The sequence below is a fragment of the Artemia sp. Qi Xiang Cuo genome, chromosome 16 (assembly GCF_049724085.1).
Source record: "Artemia sp. Qi Xiang Cuo chromosome 16, ASM4972408v1, whole genome shotgun sequence".
Lineage (NCBI taxonomy): Eukaryota > Metazoa > Arthropoda > Branchiopoda > Anostraca > Artemiidae > Artemia > Artemia sp. Qi Xiang Cuo.
The window spans coordinates 11,575,087-11,600,511 of record NC_142809.1 but is presented as its reverse complement, the minus strand read 5'-3'; the positions used below and the strand labels follow the sequence as shown (position 1 = coordinate 11,600,511).

Sequence of the window (25,425 nt, the reverse complement as noted above, 5' to 3'; positions counted from 1 at the left end):
CAAGATATTTGTCAACTACTAGTTTCAAAAGGGGGTAACTGTAAATGCATTAGATTCCAAAAATCGCACGCCTCTATATTATGCTGTCAGACAAGGTTCATTATATATTTGTCAATTTCTAGTTTCAAATGGCGCTCTTTTAAACATGCAGGATAATTTACAGAAAAGAGCTTTACACTATGCTGATGAAAAAAGTACACAATCTATTTGTCAACTAATAGTTTCAAAAGGGTGTAACTGTAAATGCATTAGATTCCAAAAATCGCACGCCTCTATATTATGCTGTCAGACAAGGTTCATTAGATATTTGTCAATTTCTAGTTTCAAATGGCGCTCTTTTAAACATGCAGGATAATTTACAGAAAAGAGCTTCACACTATGCTGAAGAAAAAAGTACACAAGCTATTTGTCAACTACTAGTTTCAAAAGGGGTAACTGTAAATGCATTAGATTCCAAAATTCGCAAGCCTCTATATTATGCTGTCATACAAGGTTCATTAGATATTTGTCAATTTCTAGTTTCAAATGGCGCTCTTTTAAACATGCAGGATAATTTCCAGAAAAGAGCTTCACACTATGCTGATGAATAAAGTACACTAGCTATTTGTCAACTACTAGTTTCAAAAGGGGTAACTATAAATGCATTAGATTCCAAAAATCGCACGCCTCTATATTATGCTGTCAGACAAGGTTCATTAGATATTTGTCAATTTATAGTTTCAAATGGCGCTCTTTTAAATATGCAGGATAATTTACAGAAAAGAGCTTAACACTATGCTGATGAACAAAGTACACAAGCTATTTGTCAACTACTAGCTTCAAAGGGGGTAACTGTAAATGCATTAGATTCCAAAAATCGCACGCCTCTATATTATGCTGTCAGACAAGGTTCAATAGATATTTGTCAATTTCTAGTTTCAAATGGCGCTCTTTTAAAAATGCAGGATAATTTACAGAAAAGAGCTTTACACTATGCTGATGAAAAAAGGACACAAGCTATTTGTCAACTACTAGTTTCAAAGGGGGTAACTGTAAATGCATTAGATTCAAAAAATCGCACGCCTCTATATTATGCTGTCAGACAAGGTTCATTAGATATTTGTCAATTTCTAGTTTCAAATGGCTCTCTTTTAAACATGCAGGATAATTTACAGAAAAGAGCTTAACACTATGCTGATGAAAAAATTACACAAGCTATTTGTCAACTACTAGTTTCAAATGGGGTAACTGTAAATGCATTAGATTCCAAAAATCGCACGCCTCTATATTATGGTGTCAGACAAGGTTCATTAGATATTTGTCAATTTCTAGTTTCAAATGGCGCTCTTTTAAACATGCAGGATAATTTACAGAAAAGAGCTTCACACTATGCTGATGAAAAAAGTACACAAGCTATTTGTCAACTACTAGTTTCAAAAGGGGTAACTGTAAATGCATTAGATTCCAAAAATCGCACGCCTCTATATTATGCTGTCAGACAAGGTTCATTAGATATTTGTCAATTTCTAGTTTCAAATGGTGCTCTTTTAAACATGCAGGATAATTTACAGAAAAGAGCTTCACACTATGCTGATGAAGAAAGTACACAAGCTATTTGTCAACTACTAGTTTCAAAGGGGGTAACTTTAAATGCATTAGATTCCAAAAATCGCACGCCTCTATATTATGCTGTCAGACAAGGTTCATTAGATATTTGTCAATTTCTAGTTTCAAATGGCGCTCTTTTAAACATGCAGGATAATTTAAAGAAAAGAGCTTCACACTATGCTGATGAAAAAAGTACACAAGCTATTTGTCAACTACTAGTTTCAAAAGGGGCAACTATAAATGCATTAGATTCCAAAAATCGCACGCCTCTATATTATGCTGTCAGACAAGGTTCATTAGATATTTGTCAATTTCTAGTTTCAAATGGTGCTCTTTTAAACATGCAGGATAATTTACAGAAAAGAGCTTTACACTATGCTGATGAAAAAAGGACACAAGCTATTTGTCAACTACTAGTTTCAAAGGGGGTAACTGTAAATGCATTAGATTCCACAACTCGCACGCCTCTATATTATGCTGTCAGACAAGGTTCATTAGATATTTGTCAATTTCTAGTTTCAAATGGCGCTCTTTTAAACATGCAGGATAATTTACAGAAAAGAGCTTCACACTATGCTGATGAAAAAAGTACACAAGCTATTTGTCAACTACTAGTTTCAAAAGGGGCAACTATAAATGCATTAGATTCCAAAAATCGCACGCCTCTATATTATGCTATCAGACAAGGTTCATTAGATATTTGTCAATTTCTAGTTTCAAATGGCGCTCTTTTAAACATGCAGGATAATTTACAGAAAATAGCTTTACACTATGCTGATGAAAAAACTACACAAGCAATTTGTCAACTACTAGTTTCAAAGGGGGTAACTGTAAATGCATTAGATTCCAAAAATCGCACGCCTCTATATTATGCTGTCAGACAAGGTTCATTAGATATTTGTCAATTTCTAGTTTCAAATGGCGCTCTTTTAAACATGCAGGATAATTTACAGAAAAGAGCTTCACACTATGCTGATGAATAAAGTACACAAGCTATTTGTCAACTACTAGTTTCAAATGGGGTAACTTTAAATGCATTAGATTCCGAAAATCGCACGCCTCTATATTATGCTGTCAGACAAGGTTCATTAGATATTTGTCATTTTCTAGTTTCATATGGTGCTCTTTTAAACATGCAGTATAATTTACAGAAAAGAGCTTCACACTATGCTTATGAAAAAAGTACACAAGCTATTTTTCAACTACTAGTTTCAAAGGGGGAAACTATAAATGCATTAGATTCCGAAAATCGCACGCCTCTATATTATGCTGTCAGACAAGGTTCATTAGATATTTTTCAGTTTCTAGTTTCATATGGCGCTCTTTTAAACATGCATTATAATTTACAGAAAACAGCTTCACACTATGCTGATGAAAAAAGGAAACAAGCTATTTGTCAACTACTAGTTTCAAAGGGGGTAACTTTAAATGCATTAGATTCCAAAAATCGCACGCCTCTATATTATGGTGTCAGACAAGGTTCATTAGATATTTGTCAATTTCTAGTTTCAAATGGCGCTCTTTTAAACATGCAGGATAATTTACAGAAAAAAGCTTAACACTATGCTGATGAAAAAAGTACACAAGCTATTTGTCAACTACTAGTTTCAAAAGGGGTAACTGTAAATGCATTAGATTCCAAAAATCGCACGCCTCTATATTATGCTGTCAGACAAGGTTCATTAGATATTTGTCAATTTCTAGTTTCAAATGGCGCTCTTTTAAACATGCAGGATAATTTACAGAAAAGAGCTTCACACTATGCTGATGAAAAAAGTACACAAGCTATTTGTCAACTACTAGTTTCAAAAGGGGTAACTGTAAATGCATTAGATTCCAAAAATCGCACGCCTCTATATTATGCTGTCAGACAAGGTTCATTAGATATTTGTCAATTTCTAGTTTCATATGGTGCTCTTTTAAACATGCAGTATAATTTACAGAAAAGAGCTTTACACTATGTTGATGAAAGAAGTAAACAAGCTATTTGTAAACTACAAGTTTCAAAGGGGGTAACTGTAAATGCATTAGATTCCAAAAATCGCACGCCTCTATATTATGCTGTCAGACAAGGGTCATTAGATATTTGTCAATTTCTAGTTTCAAATGGAGCTCTTTTAAACATGCAGGATAATTTACAGAAAAGAGCTTCACACTATGCTGATGAAAAAAGTACACAAGCTATTTGTCAACTACTAGTTTCAAAAGGGGTAACTGTAAATGCATTAGATTCCGAAAATCGCACGCCTCTATATTATGCTGTCAGACAAGGTTCATTAGATATTTGTCAATTTCTAGTTTCAAATGGCGCTCTTTTAAACATGCAGGATAATTTACAGAAAAGAGCTTAACACTATGCTGATGAAAAAAGTACACTAGCTATTTGTCAACTACTAGTTTCAAATGGGGTAACTGTAAATGCATTAGATTCCAAAAATCGCACGCCTCTATATTATGCTGTCAGATAAGGTTCATTAGATATTTGTCAATTTCTAGTTTCAAATGGCGCTCTTTTAAACATGCAGGATAATTTACAGAAAAGAGCTTAACACTATGCTGAAGAAAAAAGTACACAAGCTATTTGTCAACTACTAGTTTCAAAAGGGGTAACTGTAAATGCATTAGATTCCTAAAATCGCACGCCTCTATATTATGCTGTCAGACAAGGTTCATTAGATATTTGTCAATTTCTAGTTTCAAATGGCGCTCTTTTAAACATGCAGGATAATTTACAGAAAAGAGCTTCACACTATGCTGATGAAAAAAGTACACAAGCTATTTGTCAACTACTAGTTTCAAAAGGGTTAACTGTAAATGCATTAGATTCCGAAAATCGCACGCCTCTATATTATGCTGTCAGACAAGGTTCATTAGATATTTGTCAATTTCTAGTTTCAAATGGCGCTCTTTTAAACATGCAGGATAATTTACAGAAAAGAGCTTAACACTATGCTGAAGAAAAAAGTACACAAGCTATTTGTCAACTACAAGTTTCAAAAGGGGTAACTATAAATGAATTAGATTACAAAAATCGCACGCCACTATATTATGCTGTCAGACAAGGTTCATTAGATATTTGTCAATTTCTAGTTTCAAATGGCGCTCTTTTAAACATGCAGGATAATTTACAGAAAAGAGCTTCACACTATGCTGAAGAAAAAAGTACACAAGCTATTTGTCAACTACTAGTTTCAAATGGGGTAACTGTAAATGCATTAGATTTCGAAAATCGCACGCCTCTATATTATGCTGTCAGACAAGGTTCATTAGATATTTGTCAATTTCTAGTTTCAAATGGCGCTCTTTTAAACATGCAGGATAATTTACAGAAAAGAGCTTTACACTACGCTGATGAAAAAAGTACACAAGCTATTTGTCAACTACTAGTTTCAAAAGGGGTAACTGTAAATGCATTAGATTCCAAAAATCGCACGCCTCTATATTATGCTGTCAGACAAGGTTCATTAGATATTTGTCAATTTCTAGTTTCAAATGGCGCTCTTTTAAACATGCAGGATAATTTACAGAAAAGAGCTTCACACTATGCTGATGAAAAAAGTACACAAGCTATTTGTCAACTACTAGTTTCAAAAGGGGTAACTGTAAATGCATTAGATTCCAAAAATCGCACGCCTCTATATTATGCTGTCAGACAAGGTTCATTAGATATTTGTCAATTTCTAGTTTCAAATGGTGCTCTTTTAAACATGCAGGATAATTTACAGAAAAGAGCTTAACACTATGCTGATGAAAAAAGTACACAAGCTATTTGTCAACTACTAGTTTCAAAAGGGGTAACTGTAAATGCATTAGATTCCAAAAATCACACGCCTCTATATTATGCTGTCAGACAAGGTTCATTAGATATTTGTCAATTTCTAGTTTCATATGGCGCTCTTTTAAACATGCAGGATAATTTACAGAAAAGAGCTTCACACTATGCTGATGAAAAAAGTACACAAGCTATTTGTCAACTACTAGTTTCAAAAGGGGTAACTGTAAATGCATTAGATTCCAAAAATCGCACGCCTCTATATTATGCTGTCAGACAAGGTTCATTAGATATTTGTCAATTTCTAGTTTCAAATGGCGCTCTTTTAAACATGCAGGATAATTTACAGAAAAGAGCTTTACACTATGCTGATGAAAAAAGTACACAAGCTATTTGTCAACTACTAGTTTCAAAAGGGGTAACTGTAAATGCATTAGATTCCAAAAATCGCACTCCTCTATATTATGCTGTCAGACAAGGTTCATTAGATATTTGTCAATTTCTAGTTTCATATGGTTCTCTTTTAATCATGCATGATAATTTACAGAAAAATGCTTTACACTATGCTGATGAAAGAAGTACACAAGCTATTTGTCAACTACTAGTTTAAATGGTGTTAACTTTACATGCATGAGATTCCAAAAATCGCACGCCTCTATATTATGCTGTCAGACAAGGTTCATTAGATATTTGTCAATTTCTAGTTTCAAATGGTGCTCTTTTAAACATGCAGGATAATTTACAGAAAAGAGCTTCACACTATGCTGAAGAAAAAAGTACACAAGCTATTTGTCAACTACTAGTTTCAAAAGGGGTAACTGTAAATGCATTAGATTCCAAAAATCGCACGCCTCTATATTATGCTGTCAGACAAGGTTCATTAGATATTTGTCAATTTCTAGTTTCATATGGCGCTCTTTTAAACATGCAGGATAATTTACAGAAAAGAGCTTCACACTATGCTGATGAAAAAAGTACACAAGCTATTTGTCAACTACTAGTTTCAAAGGGGGTAACTGTCAATGCATTAGATTCAAAAAATCTCACGCCTCTATATTATGGTGTCAGACAAGGTTCATTAGATATTTGTCAATTTCTAGTTTCAAATGGCACTCTTTTAAACATGCAGGATAATTTACAGAAAAGAGCTTAACACTATGCTGAAGAAAAAAGTACACAAGCTATTTGTCAACTACTAGTTTCAAAGGGGGTAACTGTAAATGCATGAGATTCCAAAAATCGCACGCCTCTATATTATGCTGTCAGACAAGGTTCATTAGATATTTGTCAATTTCTAGCTTCAAATGGCGCTCTTTTAAACATGCAGGATAATTTACAGAAAAGAGCTTCACACTATGCTGATGAAAAAAGTAAACAAGCTATTTGTCAACTACTAGTTTCAAAGGGGGTAACTGTAAATGCATTAGATTCCAAAAATCACACGCCTCTATATTATTCTGTCAGACAAGGTTCATTAGATATTTGTCAATTTCTAGTTTCAAATGGCGCTCTTTTAAATATGCAGGATAATTTACAGAAAAGAGCTTCACACTATGCTGAAGAAAAAAGTACACAAGCTATTTTTCAACTACTAGTTTCAAAAGGGGTAACTGTAAATGCATTAGATTCCGAAAATCGCACGCCTCTATATTATGCTGTCAGACAAGGTTGATTAGATATTTGTGAATTTCTAGTTTCAAATGACGCTATTTTAAACATGCAGGATAATTTCCAGAAAAGAGCTTTACACTATGCTGATGAAGAAAGTACACTAGCTATTTGTCAACTACTAGTTTCAAAAGGGGCAACTGTAAATGCATTAGATTCTAAAATTCGCAAGCCTCTATATTATACTGTCAGACAAGTTTCATTAGATATTTGTCAATTTCTATTTTCAAATGGAGCTCTTTTAAACATGCAAGATAATTTCCAGAAAAGATCTTCACACTATGCTGACGAAGAAAGTACACTAGCTATTTGTCAACTACTAGATTCAAATTGGGAAACTTTAAATGCATTAGATTCCAAAAATCGCACGCCGCTATATTATGCTATCAGTCAAGGTTCATTAGATATTTGTCAATTTCTAGTTTCAAATGGCGCTCTTTTAAACATGCAGGGTAATTTCAAGAAAAGAGCTTTACACTATGCTGATGAAGAAAGTACACAAGCTATTTGTCAACTACTAGTTTCAAAGGGGGTAACTGTAAATGCATTAGATTCCAAAAATCGCACGCCTCTATATTATGCTATCAGACAAGGTTCATTAGATATTTGTCAATTTTTAGTTTCAAATGGCGCTCTTTTAAACATGCAGGATAATTTCAAGAAAAGAGCTTTACACTATGCTGATGAAGAAAGTACACTAGCTATTTGTCAACTACTAGTTTCAAAAGGGGCAACTATAAATGCATTAGATTCCAAAAATCGCACGCCTCTATATTATGCTGTCAGACAAGGTTCATTAGATATTTGTCAATTTCTAGTTTCAAATGGCGCTCTTTTAAACATGCAGGATAATTTACAGAAAAGAGCTTAACACTATGCTGACGAAAAAAGTACACAAGCTATTTGTCAACTACTAGTTTCAAATGGGGCAACTATAAATGTATTAGATTCCAAAAATCGCACGCCTCTATATTATGCTGTCAGACAAGGTTCATTAGATATTTGTCAATTTCTAGCTTCAAATGGTGCTCTTTTAAACATGCAGGATAATTTACAGAAAAGAGCTTAACACTATGCTGATGAAAAAAGTACACAAGCTATTTGTCAACTACTAGTTTCAAAGGGGGTAACTGTAAATGCATTATATTCCAAAAATCGCACGCCTCTATATTATGGTGTCAGACAAGGTTCATTAGATATTTGTCAATTTTTAGTTTCAAATGGCGCTCTTTTAAACATGCAGGATAATTTCCAGAAAAGAGCTTTACACTATGCTGATGAATAAAGTACACAAGCTATTTGTCAACTACTAGTTTCAAACGGGGGAACTTTAAATGCATTAGATTCCAAAAATCGCACGCCTCTATATTATGCTGTCAGACAAGGTTCATTAGATATTTGTCAATTTCTAGTTTCAAATGGCGCTCTTTTAAACATGCAGGATAATTTACAGAAAAGAGCTTCACACTATGCTGATGAAAAAAGTACACAAGCTATTTGTCAACTACTAGTTTCAAAGGGGGTAACTGTAAATGCATTAGATTCCAAAAATCGCACGCCTCTATATTATGCTGTCAGACAAGGTTCATTAGATATTTGTCAATTTCTAGTTTCAAATGGTGCTCTTTTAAACATGCAGGATAATTTAAAGAAAAGAGCTTTACACTATGTTGATGAAAAAAGTACACAAGCTATTTGTCAACTACTAGTTTCAAAGGGGTTAACTGTAAATGCATTAGATTCCAAAAATCGCACGCCTCTATATTATGCTGCAACACAAGGTTCATTAGATATTTGTCAGTTTCTAGTTTCAAATGGCTCTCTTTTAAACATGCAGGATAATTTACAGAAAAGAGCTTCACACTATGCTGAAGAAAAAAGTACACAAGCTATTTGTCAACTACTAGTTTCAAAAGGGGTAACTGTAAATGCATTAGATTTCAAAAATCGCACGCCTCTATATTATGCTGTCAGACAAGGTTCATTAGATATTTGTGAATTTCTAGTTTCAAATGACGCTATTTTAAACATGCAAGATAATTTCCAGAAAAGAGCTTCACACTATGCTGATGAAGAAAGTACACTAGCTATTTGTCAACTACTAGTTTCAAAAGGGGCAACTATAAATGCATTAGATTCCAAAAATCGCACGCCTCTATATTATGCTATCAGACAAGGTTCATTAGATATTTGTCAATTTCTAGTTTCAAATGGCGCTCTTTTAAACATGCAGTATAATTTCCAGAAAAGAGCTTCACACTATGATGATGAAAAAAGTACACAAGCTATTTGTCAACTACTAGTTTCAAAGTGGGTAACTGTAAATGCATTAGATTACAAAAATCGCACGCCTCTATATTATGCTGTCAGACAAGGTTGATTAGATATTTGTGAATTTCTAGTTTCAAATGACGCTATTTTAAACATGCAAGATAATTTACAGAAAAGAGCTTCACACTATGCTGATGAAGAAAGTACACTAGCTATTTGTCAACTACTAGTTTCAAAAGGGGCAACTATAAATGCATTAGATTCCAAAAATCGCACGCCTCTATATTATGCTGTCAGACAAGGTTCATTAGATATTTGTCAATTTCTAGTTTCAAATGGCGCTCTTTTAAACATGCAGGATAATTTCCAGAAAAGAGCTTCACACTATGCTGATGAAGAAAGTAAACAAGCTATTTGTCAACTACTAGTTTCAAATGGGGTAACTTTAAATGCATTAGATTACAAAAATCGCACGCCTCTATATTATGCTATCAGACAAGGTTCATTAGATATTTGTCAATTTCTAGTTTCAAATGGCGCTCTTTTAAACATGCAGGATAATTTCCAGAAAAGAGCTTCACACTATGCTGATGAAGAAAGTACACTAGCTATTTGTCAACTACTAGTTTCAAATGGGGTAACTGTAAATGCATTAGATTCCAAAAATCGCACGCCTCTATATTATGCTGTCAGACAAGGTTCATTAGATATTTGTCAATTTCTAGTTTCAAATGGCGCTCTTTTAAACATGCAGGATAATTTACAGAAAAGAGCTTCACACTATGCTGAAGAAAAAAGTACACAAGCTATTTGTCAACTACTAGTTTCAAAAGGGGTAACTGTAAATGCATTAGATTCCAAAAATCGCAAGCCTCTATATTATGCTGTCAGACAAGGTTCATTAGATATTTGTCAATTTCTAGTTTCAAATGGCGCTCTTTTAAACATGCAGGATAATTTAAAGAAAAGAGCTTTACACTATGCTGATGAAAAAATTAAACAAGCTATTTGTCAACTACTAGTTTAAAAGGGGGTAACTGTAAATGCATTAGATTCCAAAAATCGCACGCCTCTATATTATGCTGTCAGACAAGGTTCATTAGATATTTGTCAATTTCTAGTTTCAAATGGCGCTCTTTTAAACATGAAGGATAATTTACAGAAAACAGCTTTACACTATGATGCTGAAGAAATTACACTAGATATTTGTCAACTACTAGTTTCAAAAGTGGCAACTATAAATGCATTAGAGTCTGACAATCGCACGCCTCTATATTATACTGTCAGACAATGTTCATTAGATATTTGTCTATTTCTATTTTCAACTGGTTCTCTTTTAAACTTGCAGAATAATTTCAAGAAAAGAGCTTCACACTATGCTGATGAAAAAATTAAACAAGCTATTTGTCAACTACTAGTTTCAAAGGGGGGAACTTTAAATGCATGAGATTCCAAAAATCGCACGCCTCGCTATTATGGTGTCAGACAAGGTTCATTAGATATTTGTCAATTTCTAGTTTCAAATGGCGCTCTTTTAAACATGCAAGATAATTTCCAGAAAAGAGCTTCACACTATGCTGATGAAGAAAGTACACTAGCTATTTGTCAACTACTAGTTTCAAAAGGGGAAACTGTAAATGCATTAGATTCCAAAAATCGCACGCCTCTATATTATGCTGTCAGACTAGGTTCATTAGATATTTGTCAATTTCTAGTTTCAAATGGCGCTCTTTTAAACATGCAGGATAATTTCCAGAAAAGAGCTTTACACTATGCTGATGAAGAAAGTACACTAGCTATATGTCAACTACTAGTTTCAAAGGGGGTAACTGTAAATGCATTAGATTCCAAAAATCGCACGCCTCTATATTATGCTGTCAGACAAGGTTCATTAGATATTTTTCAATTTCTAGTTTCAAATGGCGCTATTTTAATTATGCAGGATAATTTACAGAAAAGAGCTTCACACTATGCTTATGAAAAAAGTACACAAGCTATTTGTCAACTACTAGTTTCAAAGGGGGTAACTATAAATGCATTAGATTACAAAAATCGCACGCCTCTATATTATGCTGTCAGACAAGGTTCATTAGATATTTGTCAATTTCTAGTTTCAAATGGCGCTCTTTTAAACATGCAGGATAATTTACAGAAAAGAGCTTCACACTATGCTGATGAAAAAGTACACAAGCTATTTGTCAACTACTAGTTTCAAAAGGGGTAACTGTAAATGCATTAGATTCCAAAAATCGCACGCCTCTATATTATGCTGTCAGACAAGGTTCATTAGATATTTGTCAATTTCTAGTTTCATATGGCGCTCTTTTAAACATGCAGGATAATTTACAGAAAAGAGCTTCACACTATGCTGATGAAAAAAGTACACAAGCTATTTGTCAACTACTAGTTTCAAAAGGGGTAACTGTAAATGCATTAGATTCCAAAAATCGCACGCCTCTATATTATGCTGTCAGACTAGGTTCATTAGATATTTGTCAATTTCTAGTTTCAAATGGCGCTCTTTTAAACATGCAGGATAATTTACAGAAAAGAGCTTCACACTATGCTGATGAAAAAGTACACAAGCTATTTGTCAACTACTAGTTTCAAAAGGGGTAACTGTAAATGCATTAGATTCCAAAAATCGCACGCCTCTATATTATGCTGTCAGACAAGGTTCATTAGATATTTGTCAATTTCTAGTTTCAAATGGCGCTCTTTTAAACATGCAGGATAATTTACAGAAAAGAGCTTCACACTATGCTGATGGAAAAGTACACAAGCTTTTTGTCAACTACTAGTTTCAAAAGGGGTAACTGTAAATGCATTAGATTCCAAAAATCGCACGCCTCTATATTATGCTGTCAGACAAGGTTAATTAGATATTTGTCAATTTCTAGTTTCAAATGACGCTATTTTAAACATGCAGGATAATTTCCAGAAAAGAGCTTTACACTCTGCTGCTGAAGAAAGTACACTAGATATTTGTCAACTACTAGTTTCAAACGGGGCAACTATAAATGCATTAGATTCTAAAAATCACACGCCTGTATATTATGCTGCCAGACGAGGCTCATTAGATATTTGTCAGTTTCTAGTTTCAAATGGTGCTCTCTTAAACATGCAGGATAATTTACAGAAAAGAGCTTCACACTATGCTGACGAAGAAAGTACACTAGCTATTTGTCAACTACTAGTTTCAAATGGGGCAACTATAAATGCATTAGATTCCAAAAATCGCACGCCTCTATATTATGCTGTCAGACAAGGTTCATTAGATATTTGTCAATTTCTAGTTTCAAATGGCGCTCTTTTAAACATGCAGGATAATTTACAGAAAAGAGCTTTACACTATGCTGATGAAAAAAGTACACAAGCTATTTGTCAACTACTAGTTTCAAAGGGGAAAACTGTAAATGCATTAGATTCCAAAAATCGCACGCCTCTAGATTATGCTGTCAGACAAGGTTCATTAGATATTTGTCAATTTCTAGTTTCAAATGGCGCTCTTTTAAACATGCAGGATAATTTCCAGAAAAGAGCTTTGCTGATGAAGAAAGTACACTAGCTATTTGTCAACTACTAGTTTCAAAAGGGGCAACTATAAATGCATTAGATTCCAAAAATCGCACGCCTCTATATTATGCTGTCAGACAAGGTTCATTAGATATTTGTCAATTTATAGTTTCAAATGGCGCTCTTTTAAACATGCAGGATAATTTACAGAAAAGAGCTTTACACTATGCTGATGAAAAAAGTACACAAGCTATTTGTCAACTACTAGTTTCAAAAGGGGTAACTGTAAATGCATTAGAGTCCAAAAATCGCACGCCTCTATATTATGCTATCAGACAAGGTTCATTAGATATTTGTCAATTTCTAGTTTCAAATGGCGCTCTTTTAAACATGCAGGATAATTTCCAGAAAAGAGCTTTACACTATGCTGATGAAAAAAGTACACAAGCTATTTGTCAACTACTAGTTTCAAAGGGGGTAACTGTAAATGCATTAGATTCCAAAAAATTCACGCCTCTATATTATGCTATCAGACAAGGTTCATTAGATATTTGTCAATTTCTAGTTTCAAATGGCTATCTTTTAAACATGCATGATAATTTCCAGAAAAGATCTTTACACTTTGCTTATGAAAATAGTAAACTAGAAATTTTTCAACTACTAGTTTCAAATGGGGAACATTTAAATTCATTAGATTCACAAAATCGCACGCCTCTATATTATGCTGTCAGACACGGTTCATTAGATATTTGTCAATTTCTAGTTTCAAATGGAGCTCTTTTAAACATGCAGGATAATTTAAAGAAAAGAGATTTACACTATGCAGATGAAAAAAGTACACAAGCTATTTGTCAACTACCAGTTTCAAATGGGGTAACTGTAAATGCATTAGATTCCAAAAATCGCACGCCTCTATATTATGCTGTCAGACAAGGTTCATTAGATATTTGTCAATTTCTAGTTTCAAATGGCGCTCTTTTAAACATGCATGATAATTTCCAGAGAAGAGCTTCACACTATGCTGATGAATAAAGTACACTAGCTATTTGTCAACTACTAGTTTCAAAAGGGGAAACTATAAATGCATTAGATTCTAAAAATCGCACGCCTCTATATTATGCTGTCAGACAAGGTTCATTAGATATTTGTAAATTTCTAGTTTCAAATGGCGCTCTTTTAAACATGCAGGATAATTTCCAGAAAAGAGCTTCACACTATGCTGATGAAGAAAGTACACAAGCTATTTGTCAACTACTAGTTTCAAAAGGGGCAACTATAAATGCATTAGATTCCAAAAATCGCACGCCTCTATATTATGCTGTCAGACAAGGTTCATTAGATATTTGTCAATTTCTAGTTTCAAATGGCGCTCTTTTAAACTTGCAGGATAATTTACAGAAAAGAGCTTCACACTATGCTGATGAAAAAAGTACACAAGCTATTTGTCAACTACTAGTTTCAAAAGGGGCAACTATAAATGCATTAGATTCCAAAAATCGCACGCCTCTATATTATGCTGTCAGACAAGGTTCATTAGATATTTGTCAATTTCTAGCTTCAAATGGCGCTCTTTTAAACATGCAGGATAATTTACAGAAAAGAGCTTAACACTATGCTGATGAAAAAAGTACACAAGCTATTTGTCAACTACTAGCTTCAAAGGGGGTAACTGTAAATGCATTAGATTCCAAAAATCGCACGCCTCTATATTATGCTGTCAGACAAGGTTCATTAGATATTTGTCAATTTCTAGTTTCAAATGGCGCTCTTTTAAACATGCAGGATAATTTACAGAAAAGAGCTTCACACTATGCTGATGAAATAAGTACACAAGCTATTTGTCAACTACTAGTTTCAAAGGGGGTAACTGTAAATGCATTAGATTCCAAAAATCGCACGCCTCTATATTATGCTGTCAGACAAGGTTCATTAGATATTTGTCAATTTCTAGTTTCAAATGGCGCTCTTTTAAACATGCAGGATAATTTACAGAAAAGAGCTTCACACTATGCTGATGAAAAAAGTACACAAGCTATTTGTCAACTACTAGTTTCAAAGGGGGTAACTGTAAATGCATTAGATTCCAAAAATCGCACGCCTCTATATTATGCTGTCAGACAAGGTTCATTAGATATTTGTCAATTTCTAGTTTCAAATGGTGCTCTTTTAAACATGCAGGATAATTTTCAGAAAAGAGCTTAACACTATGCTGATGAAAAAAGGACACAAGCTATTTGTCAACTACTAGTTTCAAAGGGGGTAACTGTAAATGAATTAGATTCCAAAAATCGCACGCCTCTATATTATGCTGTCAGACAAGGTTCATTAGATATTTTTCAATTTCTAGTTTCAAATGGAGCTCTTTTAAACATGAAGGATAATTTACAGAAAAGAGCTTAACACTATGCTGATGAAAAAAGTACACAAGCTATTTGTCAACTACCAGTTTCAAAAGGGGTAACTGTAAATGCATTAGATTCCAAAAATCGCAAGCCTCTATATTATGCTGTCAGACAAGGTTCATTAGATATTTGTCAATTTCTAGTTTCAAATGGCGCTCTTTTAAACATGCAGGATAATTTACAGAAAAGAGCTTCACACTATGCTGATGAAAAAAGTACACAAGCTATTTGTCAACTACTAGTTTCAAAGGGGGTAACTGTAAATGCATTAGATTCCAAAAATCGCACGCCTCTATATTATGCTGTCAGACAAGGTTCATTAGATATTTGTCAATTTCTAGTTTCAAATGGCGCTCTTTTAAACATGCAGGGTAATTTCCAGAAAAGAGCTTTACACTATGCTGATGAAAAAAGTACACAAGCTATTTGTCAACTACTAGTTTCAAAGGGGGTAACTGTAAATGCATTAGATTCCAAAAATCGCACGCCTCTATAATATGCTGTCAGACAAGGTTCATTAGATATTTGTCAATTTCTAGTTTCAAATGGCGCTCTTTTAAACATGCAGGATAATTTAAAGAAAAGAGCTTTACACTATGCTGATGAAAAAAGGACACAAGCTATTTGTCAACTAATAGTTTCAAAGGGGGTAACTGTAAATGCATTAGATTACAAATATCGCAATCCTATAGATTATTGTTTCATACTAGGTTCATTATATATTTTTCAATTTCTAGTTTAAAATGGCACTCTTTTAAACATGTAGGATAATTTACAGAAAAGAGCTTCACACTAAGCTGTTGAAAAAAGTTCACTATCTAAATGTCAACTAATAGTTTCAAAATGGGTAACTGTAAATGCATTAGATTCCAAAAATCGCACGCCTCTATATTATGCTGTCAGACAAGGTTCATTAGATATTTGTCAATTTCTAGTTTCAAATGGTGCTCTTTTAACCATGCATTATAATTTACAGAAAAGAGCTTTACACTATGATGACGAAGAAAGTACACAATCTATTTGTCAACTACTATATTCAAAATGGTAAAATTTAAATGAATTAGATTAAAAAATTCTCACGCCTCTATATTATGCTATCAGACAAGGTTCATTAGATATTTGTCAATTACTATTTTCAAATGTCGCTCTTTTAAGCATGCAGGATAATTTCCAGAAAAGAGCTTCACACTATGCTGATGAAAAAAGTACACAAGCTATTTGTCAACTACTAGTTTCAAAGGGGTAACTTTAAATGCATGAGATTCCAAAAATCGCACGCCTCTATATTATGCTGTCAGACAAGGTTCATTAGATATTTGTCAATTTCTAGTTTCAAATGGCGCTCTTTTAAGCATGCAGGATAATTTACAGAAAAGAGCTTAACACTATGCTGATGAAAAAAGTACACAAGCTATTTGTAAACTACTAGTTTCAAAGGGGGTAACTGTAAATGCATTAGATTCCAAAAATCGCACGCCTCTATATTATGCTGTCAGACAAGGTTCATTAGATATTTGTCAATTTCTAGTTTCAAATGGCGCTCTTTTAAACATGCAGGATAATTTACAGAAAAGAGCTTTACACTATGCTGATGAAAAAAGTACACAAGCTATTTGTCAACTACTAGTTTCAAAGGGGGTAACTATAAATGCATTAGATTCCAAAAATCGCACGCCTCTATATTATGCTGTCAGACAAGGTTCATTAGATATTTGTCAATTTCTAGTTTCAAATGGTGCTCTTTTAAACATGCAGGATAATTTTCAGAAAAGAGCTTTACACTATGCTGATGAAAAAAGTACACAAGCTATTTGTCAACTACTAGTTTCAAAGGGGGTAACTGTAAATGCATTAGATTCCAAAAATCGCACGCCTCTATATTATGCTGTCAGACAAGGTTCATTAGATATTTGTCAATTTCTAGTTTCAAATGGCGCTCTTTTAAACATGCAAGATAATTTCCAGAAAAGAGCTTTACAATATGCTTATGAAAAAAGTACACAAGCTATTTGTCAACTACTAGTTTCAAACGGGGAAACTATAAATGCATTAGATTCCAAAAATCGCACGCCTCTATATTATGCTGTCAGACAAGGTTCATTAGATATTTGTCAATTTTTAGTTTCAAATGGCGCTCTTTTAAACATGCAGGATAATTTCCAGAGAAGAGCTTTACACTATGCTGATGAAGAAAGTACACTAGCTATTTGTCAACTACTAGTTTCAAAGGGGGTAACTTTAAATGCATTAGATTCCAAAAATCGCACTCCTCTATATTATGCTGTCAGACAAGGTTCATTAGATATTTGTCAATTTCTAGTTTCAAATGGCGCTCTTTTAAACATGCAGGATAATTTCCAGAGAAGAGCTTTACACTATGCTGATGAAGAAAGTACACTAGCTATTTGTCAACTACTAGTTTCAAAGGGGGTAACTGTAAATGCATTAGATTCCAAAAATCACACGCCTCTATATTATGCTGTCAGACAAGGTTCATTAGATATTTGTCAATTTCTAGTTTCAAATGGCGCTCTTTTAAACATGCAGGATAATTTACAGAAAAGAGCTTCACACTCTGCTGATGAAAAAAGTACACAAGATATTTGTCAACTACTAGCTTCAAAGGGTGTAACTGTAATTGAATGAGATTCCAAAAATCGCACGCCTCTATATTCTGATGTCAGTCAAGGTTCATTATATATTTGTCAATTTCTAGTTTCAATTGGCGCTCTTTTAAACATGCAGGATAATATCCAGAAAAGAGCTTCACACTATTCTGATGAAGAAAGTACACTAGCTATTTGTCAACTACTAGTTTCAAATGGGGAAACTTTAAATGCATTAGATTCCAAAAATCGCACGCCTCTATATTATGCTATCAGACAAGGTTCATTAGATATTTGTCAATTTTTAGTTTCAAATGGCGCTCTTTTAAACATGCAGGATAATTTCCAGAAAAGAGCTTTACACTTTGCTGATGAAAAAAGTACACAAGCTATTTGTCAACTACTAGATTCAAAGGGGGTAACTGTAAATGCATTAGATTCCAAAAAACGCACGCCTCTATATTATGCTGTCAGACAAGGTTCATTAGATATTTGTCAATTTCTAGTTTCAAATGGCGCTCTTTTAAACATGCAGTATAATTTCCAGAAAAGAGCTTCACACTATGCTGATGAAGAAAGTACACAAGCTATTTGTCAACTACTAGTTTCAAAAGGGGTAACTATAAATGCATTAGATTCCAAAAATCGCACGCCTCTATATTATGCTGTCAGACAAGGTTCATTAGATATTTGTCAATTTCTAGTTTCAAATGGCGCTCTTTTAAACATGCAGGATAATTTACAGAAAAGAGCTTTACACTATGTTGATGAAAAAAGTACACAAGCTATTTGTCAACTACTAGTTTCGAACGGGGTAACTGTAAATGCATTAGATTCCAAAAATCGCACTCCTATATTATGCTGCCACACAAGCCACATTAGATATGTGTCAGTTTCTAGTTTCAAATGGTGCTCTATATTATGATGCCAGACGAAGAAGTGGTGCTCTATATGCTACTAGTTTCAAATGGCGTAAAATAAATGCGTTATATTCTAAAAATAGCACGATCCAGGCTGTATAATGCTGCCAGATGAGAGACATATTGGATTTTGTCAGTTTTTAGTTTCAAATGGTGCTCTCAAAAATGCCATAGGTTCTGACAAGATTTCTTCACTCTTCACGCAAAAGTTTCTAATCACTTTCAAAAGGCTTATAATGCCTTGGATTAGTCAAAGTTTCTGTGAAGGAAAGTTTTAATGTATAGTCTAGAAAAAGTTTAGTTCATTGTTATTCAGTCCCATGTGTCTTATTAAATTAAATAAACACGGAATTTTTTTGCTTATTTGGTTTTGGACTATCACATCAGTTCTTTTTTCTTTTTTTATGGGGTCAGGTGTCGAAAAAGGAACTATGAAAACGGTTTAGCACAACTTTACTTATTTTATACAACCATTTTTCTTATTCAACACAGCTTAAACGCTGTGCAGATCAAAAGTTACACGAATAAATTCGAGGGAACGTCTTTTTTTGTTGGAAATTATTATAGCTCTTTGAAATTAGTCAAATAGTTCATATGGACGGTATATTAAATTTGAAAAATAATGGTCTTGTTCTACGTTTCTGGGATTAGTGTCAGGCCTGTATGGACTTCCAAAGAACTTGGAATTCCAACTTCTTATATTTGTCTTGTTTGCTATAAAAATAATAATAAAATCCCCCTCAAATTTTAATTGTTATGATCAAAGCTTCTTATAGTTTCGTCTAATAGACAAAGCTACTTGTGTCTATTTTATATTCAGTTGCTTAAGAATGCATGCTAATACAGATGGAATATGGTGAAATTGTTCCTCTAGCATACCATCAAGAATCCCTCCCATAAAAATAAATAAAATCAACGAACAAGAACTTCTATATGATTGAGTATTGTCGCATATTTACGCCCCAGACTTAGCAGGGTTTAAATTTTAAAGAGATCCAGCATACCAACTTATCTGCATGAAATTTTGAGGATAACGGAGACGGGATATGGATGGGTCAAATGCTAAAATTAAAACTTTAATCCTATAGATTGAATCCCTTGAGCTGTTCCGTTTTCAACAAAACTTACAATACATTCACATTGTAATGTGTAAAGGGGGTAAGTTTGCCCCCTTTGAAATAAGCCCCCTTTGAAGTTTATACGAAGACCCCTTCTATATGAAGTGCGTCTGGGAAAAAAATAAATGGAGTGTGGGCGGGGAGGCTAGCTGCCCTCCTGTCAATGTTTGCTCTTAAAAAGTGAATTACAAGTTGCGATTCGCAATCAAATAAACCCATTATAAAGTTTATACAAGCGTCCCTTCCATAACAACTATATATATCCCCAATACCTAATTTGACACGTCTATCTCCGGACCCTGGGGGGGCTGTGTCGACACCAAAGTTTTTGTTATCTGAACATTGAACTATTTTCAAAAAAATGTCTACCTCAAAATTTTATCCGATGCATTTAGGGTACGGATGCGTGGGGGGCTAGTTGTCCTCCAATCTCTTTTGACTCTTAATAAGTGAACGAGAACTTTCGATTTCTAATCAAATGAACTCTCTCCGAAGTTTATACAAGCATCCCTTCTATAAAAACGATATATGTCCCCAGAGCATTACTTACAACGCCTGCCTCCAGGCCATGGGGGGAGGGGGGTTGCGTCGACACAGGAGTTTTTCTTATCTGACCTTTAGATTTCTTTTAATGAAATGGCTATTTTAAATATTTATCGGATAGGCTTGGGAAGAAAGGGTGTGGGGGGGGGGGGGGCGAGTTGCCCTCAGATATCTTTTGACTCTTAAAAAGTTAACTAGAACTTTCAATTTCCAATAAAATGAGCCCTCTCTGAAGTTTTTACGAGTTTCCCTTTCATAAGAACCATTTACGCCGCCAGGACGGTACTTACAATACCAACCCCCTGATCCTTTGGGCTTTCTGTTGACATGGGAGTTTTTGTTGTCTAATTTTTGAACAATATCTAACTTCTGGCTATCTCAAAATTTGTAGCGGATGGGTTTGGGGAAAAAAGGGCATGGGGGGGACTAGTTGCCCTTAAATCTCTTGAGTATTAAAAAGTGAACTAAAACATTCAATTTCCAACCAAATGAGTCCTCTATGAAGTTTACACGAGCATCCCTTTTATAAGAACCATACATGCCCTTACGGCATAACTAAGAACGCCTTCTCCCGGGCCCTGTGGGTTGTATTGACATCAGAGTTTTTCTTATCCGACCTTTGAACTATTTTATTTTTAACAAAATGTCGATCTAAAAATTTTCATCAGATAGGTTTGGAAAAAGAAGGCGTGGGCGGGGGACTAGTTGCCCTCGGATCTCTTTTGACTATTAAAAATTGAACTAGAACTTTCAATTTCTAATCAGAGGAGCCCTCTCTGAAGTTTATACTAGCATCTCTTTTACAAGAGCCGTATATGACCTCCGATATGGCTGACAAAACTTGCTCCCGGGCTTGTAAAGGTCGCGTTAATACCGGAGTTTTTGTTATCCTATTTTCGAACAACTTTGAGATTAGTGTCCGTCTCAAAATTTTATTGGGTGCACTTGGGAAAAAAGAGGCGTGGGGGGGGGCTAGTTATCCTCCAATCTCTTTTGACTCTCAAAAACTGAACTAGAAGTTTCAATTTCCAATCAAATTAGCCCGCTCTGAAGTTTTTACGAGGATCCCTTCCATAAGAACCATATATTCCCCCAGGGCATAACTTACAACGCCTGCCTTCGTGCCCTTGGGGGCTGTGTCGACCCCGGCGTTTTCGCTATATGGTCTTTGAACTATATTTAAAAAAATGGCTATCTCAAAGTTCTAATCAGATGGGTTTGAGAAAAAATGGCATGGGGGGCTAGGTGCCCTCCATTATCTTTTGACTCTTTAAAACTGAACTAGAACTTTCAATTTCCAATCAAATGAGCCCTCTTTGAAGTTTATATGAGCATCCCTTCCATAAGAACCATATATGCCCCCAGGGCATAACTTACAACGCCTGCCCCCGGGCCTTAGGGGTTGTGTCGACACCGCAGTTTTTGTTATATGATTTTTGAAGTATTTTTAACAAAATAGCAATCTCGAAATTTTTAGCGGATGCATTTGTGAAAAAACGCGTGGGGGGGGGCTGGTTACCCTCCAATATCTTTTGACGCTTAAAAAGTGAACTAGAACTGTAAATTTCCAATCAAATCAGCCCTCTCTGAAGTTTATACGAGCATTCCTTCCATAAGAACTTTATATGCCCCCAGGGCATAACTAATAACCCTTGCCATGAAGACTTTGGGGGGAGTGTCATGCTCAAAGATATAATTTCCAGAACTTTCAACTACGTTGAACAAAATGGCTATCTCAAAATTTTGATCAGATATGTCTGGGGAAATGGTGGGTGTGGAAGGGGTGTTATTGCCTTCCAATCACTTTCTACTATTAAAAATGGCACTAGCCCTTTCAATTTCTAATCGAATGAACCTTTTTTGAAGTTTCTATGACAACGCTTTCTATAAAAAACCTTATATGCCCCCAGGGCATAACTTACAACCCTTGCTCTGAAAGCTGTGAGGGGGGGGGGTTGTCATCCTCAAAGACCTAATTTCCAGAATTTCCAACTACGTTAAACAAAATTGCTATCTCAAAATTTTAATTGGATGTGTTTGGGGAAAAGGTGGGCAGAGGGGGGTTAGCTGTTCTCCAATCATTTTCGACTATTAAAAAGAGCACTAGCCCTTTGAATTTCCAATCGAATGAGCGCTTATTGAAGACCCTATCACCCGATGGAAACAATTCTGGAACACCACTGAAAAGGTGGCCGCTGAAGTTATCGGCTATGTCCCTGTAAAGACGAGGAAGAATTATGTCTAAGAGAAAGCTGTAAAGCTAATCGAGGCTACACGACAGGCATCAAACGCAACAACCGCAGTAAAAAAGTTGCTGCTTAGATGGATTAAAACAAGTTTACTTCAAGACTACCGATAATTTTGGGATAAGGTTGCTTTAGAGATGGAAAAAGCAGCCAGAAATAATGACACGAGTAGGCTGTATAGAACCCTCAAAGAAATAACTGGAATAAAGTCATCCATCGCTGGTCCCTTAAAAGACGCTCAAGGAAGTGTGATCCCTGACATGCAAGGTAAACTTGATCACTGGAAGAATCACTTTAAAGACCTGCTTAATCAAAATACAGATGGGCAAGAAGCAACACCGATGCTGCCAACAACAGCTGAAAGACCGCCATATGAAATCGACATGGCACCACCTTCATCTTCAGAGACATTAAACGCGATCAAATGGCTAATAAACAATAAGTCACCTGGGGAGGATGATATCCCTCCCAAGGTATACAAGGCGCCACCATACGTTGTAACAGAACAAATAAAAACACTTTTCGGTTCAATATGAAAGATGAAAACCTTCTTATCTGATTCGAAGGTGTCAGTAGTAACCCTAGTAATTCAAAAGGGGCCCAGATATGACAGCCGGAACTACCGAGGGATATCACTTATGGATATGGCTACCAAAGTATTTTCAATTGTTTTGCTTAAGAGGTTCGAGGAAGCAAGGGATAAGCGGACACGTGAGAATCCAGATATTGGAAAAGGAGAGGGTGCAGTGACCGGGTCTTCACTCTTCGCCTTATTCTCCAACAGTGCGAACACTACAAACTCCCCATAATTAACATGTTCCTTGATTTTGTGGCTGCTTTCAACTCTGTAACTCGCATATACCTTTGGCGAATCATGTTGGAAGATGGTATGCCAGTAGAATTCATAGAGCTGTTGAAGGCCTACTACGAGCATTGCAAATCGATAGTAAGAGTGCTGGGCGAAGAAACTGAGCCCTTCAATGTCGAAAGTGGTGTAAAACAGGGGTGCATATTGTCCCCTGTTTTGTTTGTGTGTGTTTTGTTTTACTGTATAGACTGGATTCTAGAGAGTGCACTCTCGAGTTTTGATGGTGTTGTTATGGGATTGGGCATTAACGTGCCTGACCTGAACTACGGGCACGACATCGACGCTCTTGCCAATGATTCATTAACTACCTAAACAATGGTAAATGAAATACCACTTTTATCTTAGCTACTGGTTATGAAGGTCAACGTGGCCAAAACTAAAGTCATGAACTTAGACCTATAGTCTTAATATCAGCTTGTGCCTTACTGACCAAACTTGGAAAAAGTTAATAACTTCACTAATCTTTCCTCAATAATAAAGCCTTACAACGCGTGTGATTTTGACATGCAAAACAGAATCAACAAAGCCCAAACCATCATCTCTCAGCTCTGCCGCTATTTGTAGATCTGGCGGGAGATCAGCACGAAGACAAAACTTTCTGTTTATAAAGCGGCTGTTGGATCTGTTCTCTTCTGTGCAGTCGAAACTTGGCCACTGAAGGCGCTTCATCTCCATGATTTGGAAGTCTTTGACCACCGCTGTCTACGAAAAATCCTGAGGATTCGATACTCCGATAGAATCTCAAATGTTGATGTGCGCCACCGCTGCTGTGACATCGAACCCGCCGCCATGATTGTCAAATAGAGAAGACTGCGTTGGCTTGGTCATGTCCTTAGAAGACCCAATGACCACATCATAAAGCAAGTGCTTCTAGCTGTCCCATTGCCAGATTGGCGCAGGCGACCTGGCGGTCAATTTAAGAATTGGTGGAAATTTGCCAAAAACGACTCCAACCCCATTGGCGGATTTTGAAAGTTTGGCAGAAAGTGGGAGAGCTGCTGGCTCCGGTTTGCTGAAGAGCTGGCACAAGATCGCGACAAATGGGAGTCAATCATACGTAGTCTTCTAGATGCTAGCTGAGGCGTCCGCGTCTCGTCCCGCAACAAGTACAAGTAAGTAAGTATAGCAAGATCTTCGGGGTTGACACAACCCACTAGGGTCTGGGGACAAATAATCTAACAAGCGTAAAACTACCACATATCAGCATCAATAAATAAATGAAACCCAAAACGAACAGAAATTACAATAAGCAAAAGAGTCAAACTGAAAACGAGCAGAAATTAACATGATTAGGGCTCACAACCCATATGCCTCCTCAAAGCAAGAACATAATTTGCACTTTACTGAAAAAAATTAATGTTTTCACTTTTATAACTTTAATAAATCAAAAATTATTTAGATTTTAAAGAATAAATATGATCGTCTGTATATTAAACTGACAATGCACATTCATTTGTATTTTTTTTTTCAGTAAAATGCAAATTAGGTTCTGGCATTAAGAAAGCATTTCTAGCCTTGAGAAGGCATATGGGGTTGTGAACCCTAATCATTTTAATTTCTGCTCGTTTTGAGTTTAACTTGGTAATTCATTATAATTTCTCTTCGTTTTAGGTTTAATTTATTTATTGATGATGATTTGTTGTAATTTTACGCTTGGTAAATTATTTGATTCTATTTTCGCTTATTTTTGGTTTAATGGAGTTCTTTACTTGTCCTTGAAAAACTTATTTTGTGGGAACAGTTTTTTTTTTAATGAATTACTGATAGAAACTATTGAAGCAGCCTCCTTAACACCTTAAAAAACAAACTAGGACACTCAAAGTAACAAATACGTTCTTATGGAACAAATGCAGTTGAATGAGTTGCATTGTTCTTACTTCCTTTTTGTCTTTATTAGGACATGTTTCG

General features: G+C 35.2%; 1 protein-coding gene across 2 annotated transcripts in view; it reads right to left on the bottom strand.

The window, feature by feature from the left end:
* The window catches only part of Cdk7 (Cyclin-dependent kinase 7), a 121,891-nt gene that overhangs the window by 71,453 nt on the left and 25,013 nt on the right, over window positions 1–25,425 (bottom strand). The gene's annotated exons all lie outside the window — the stretch shown is intronic.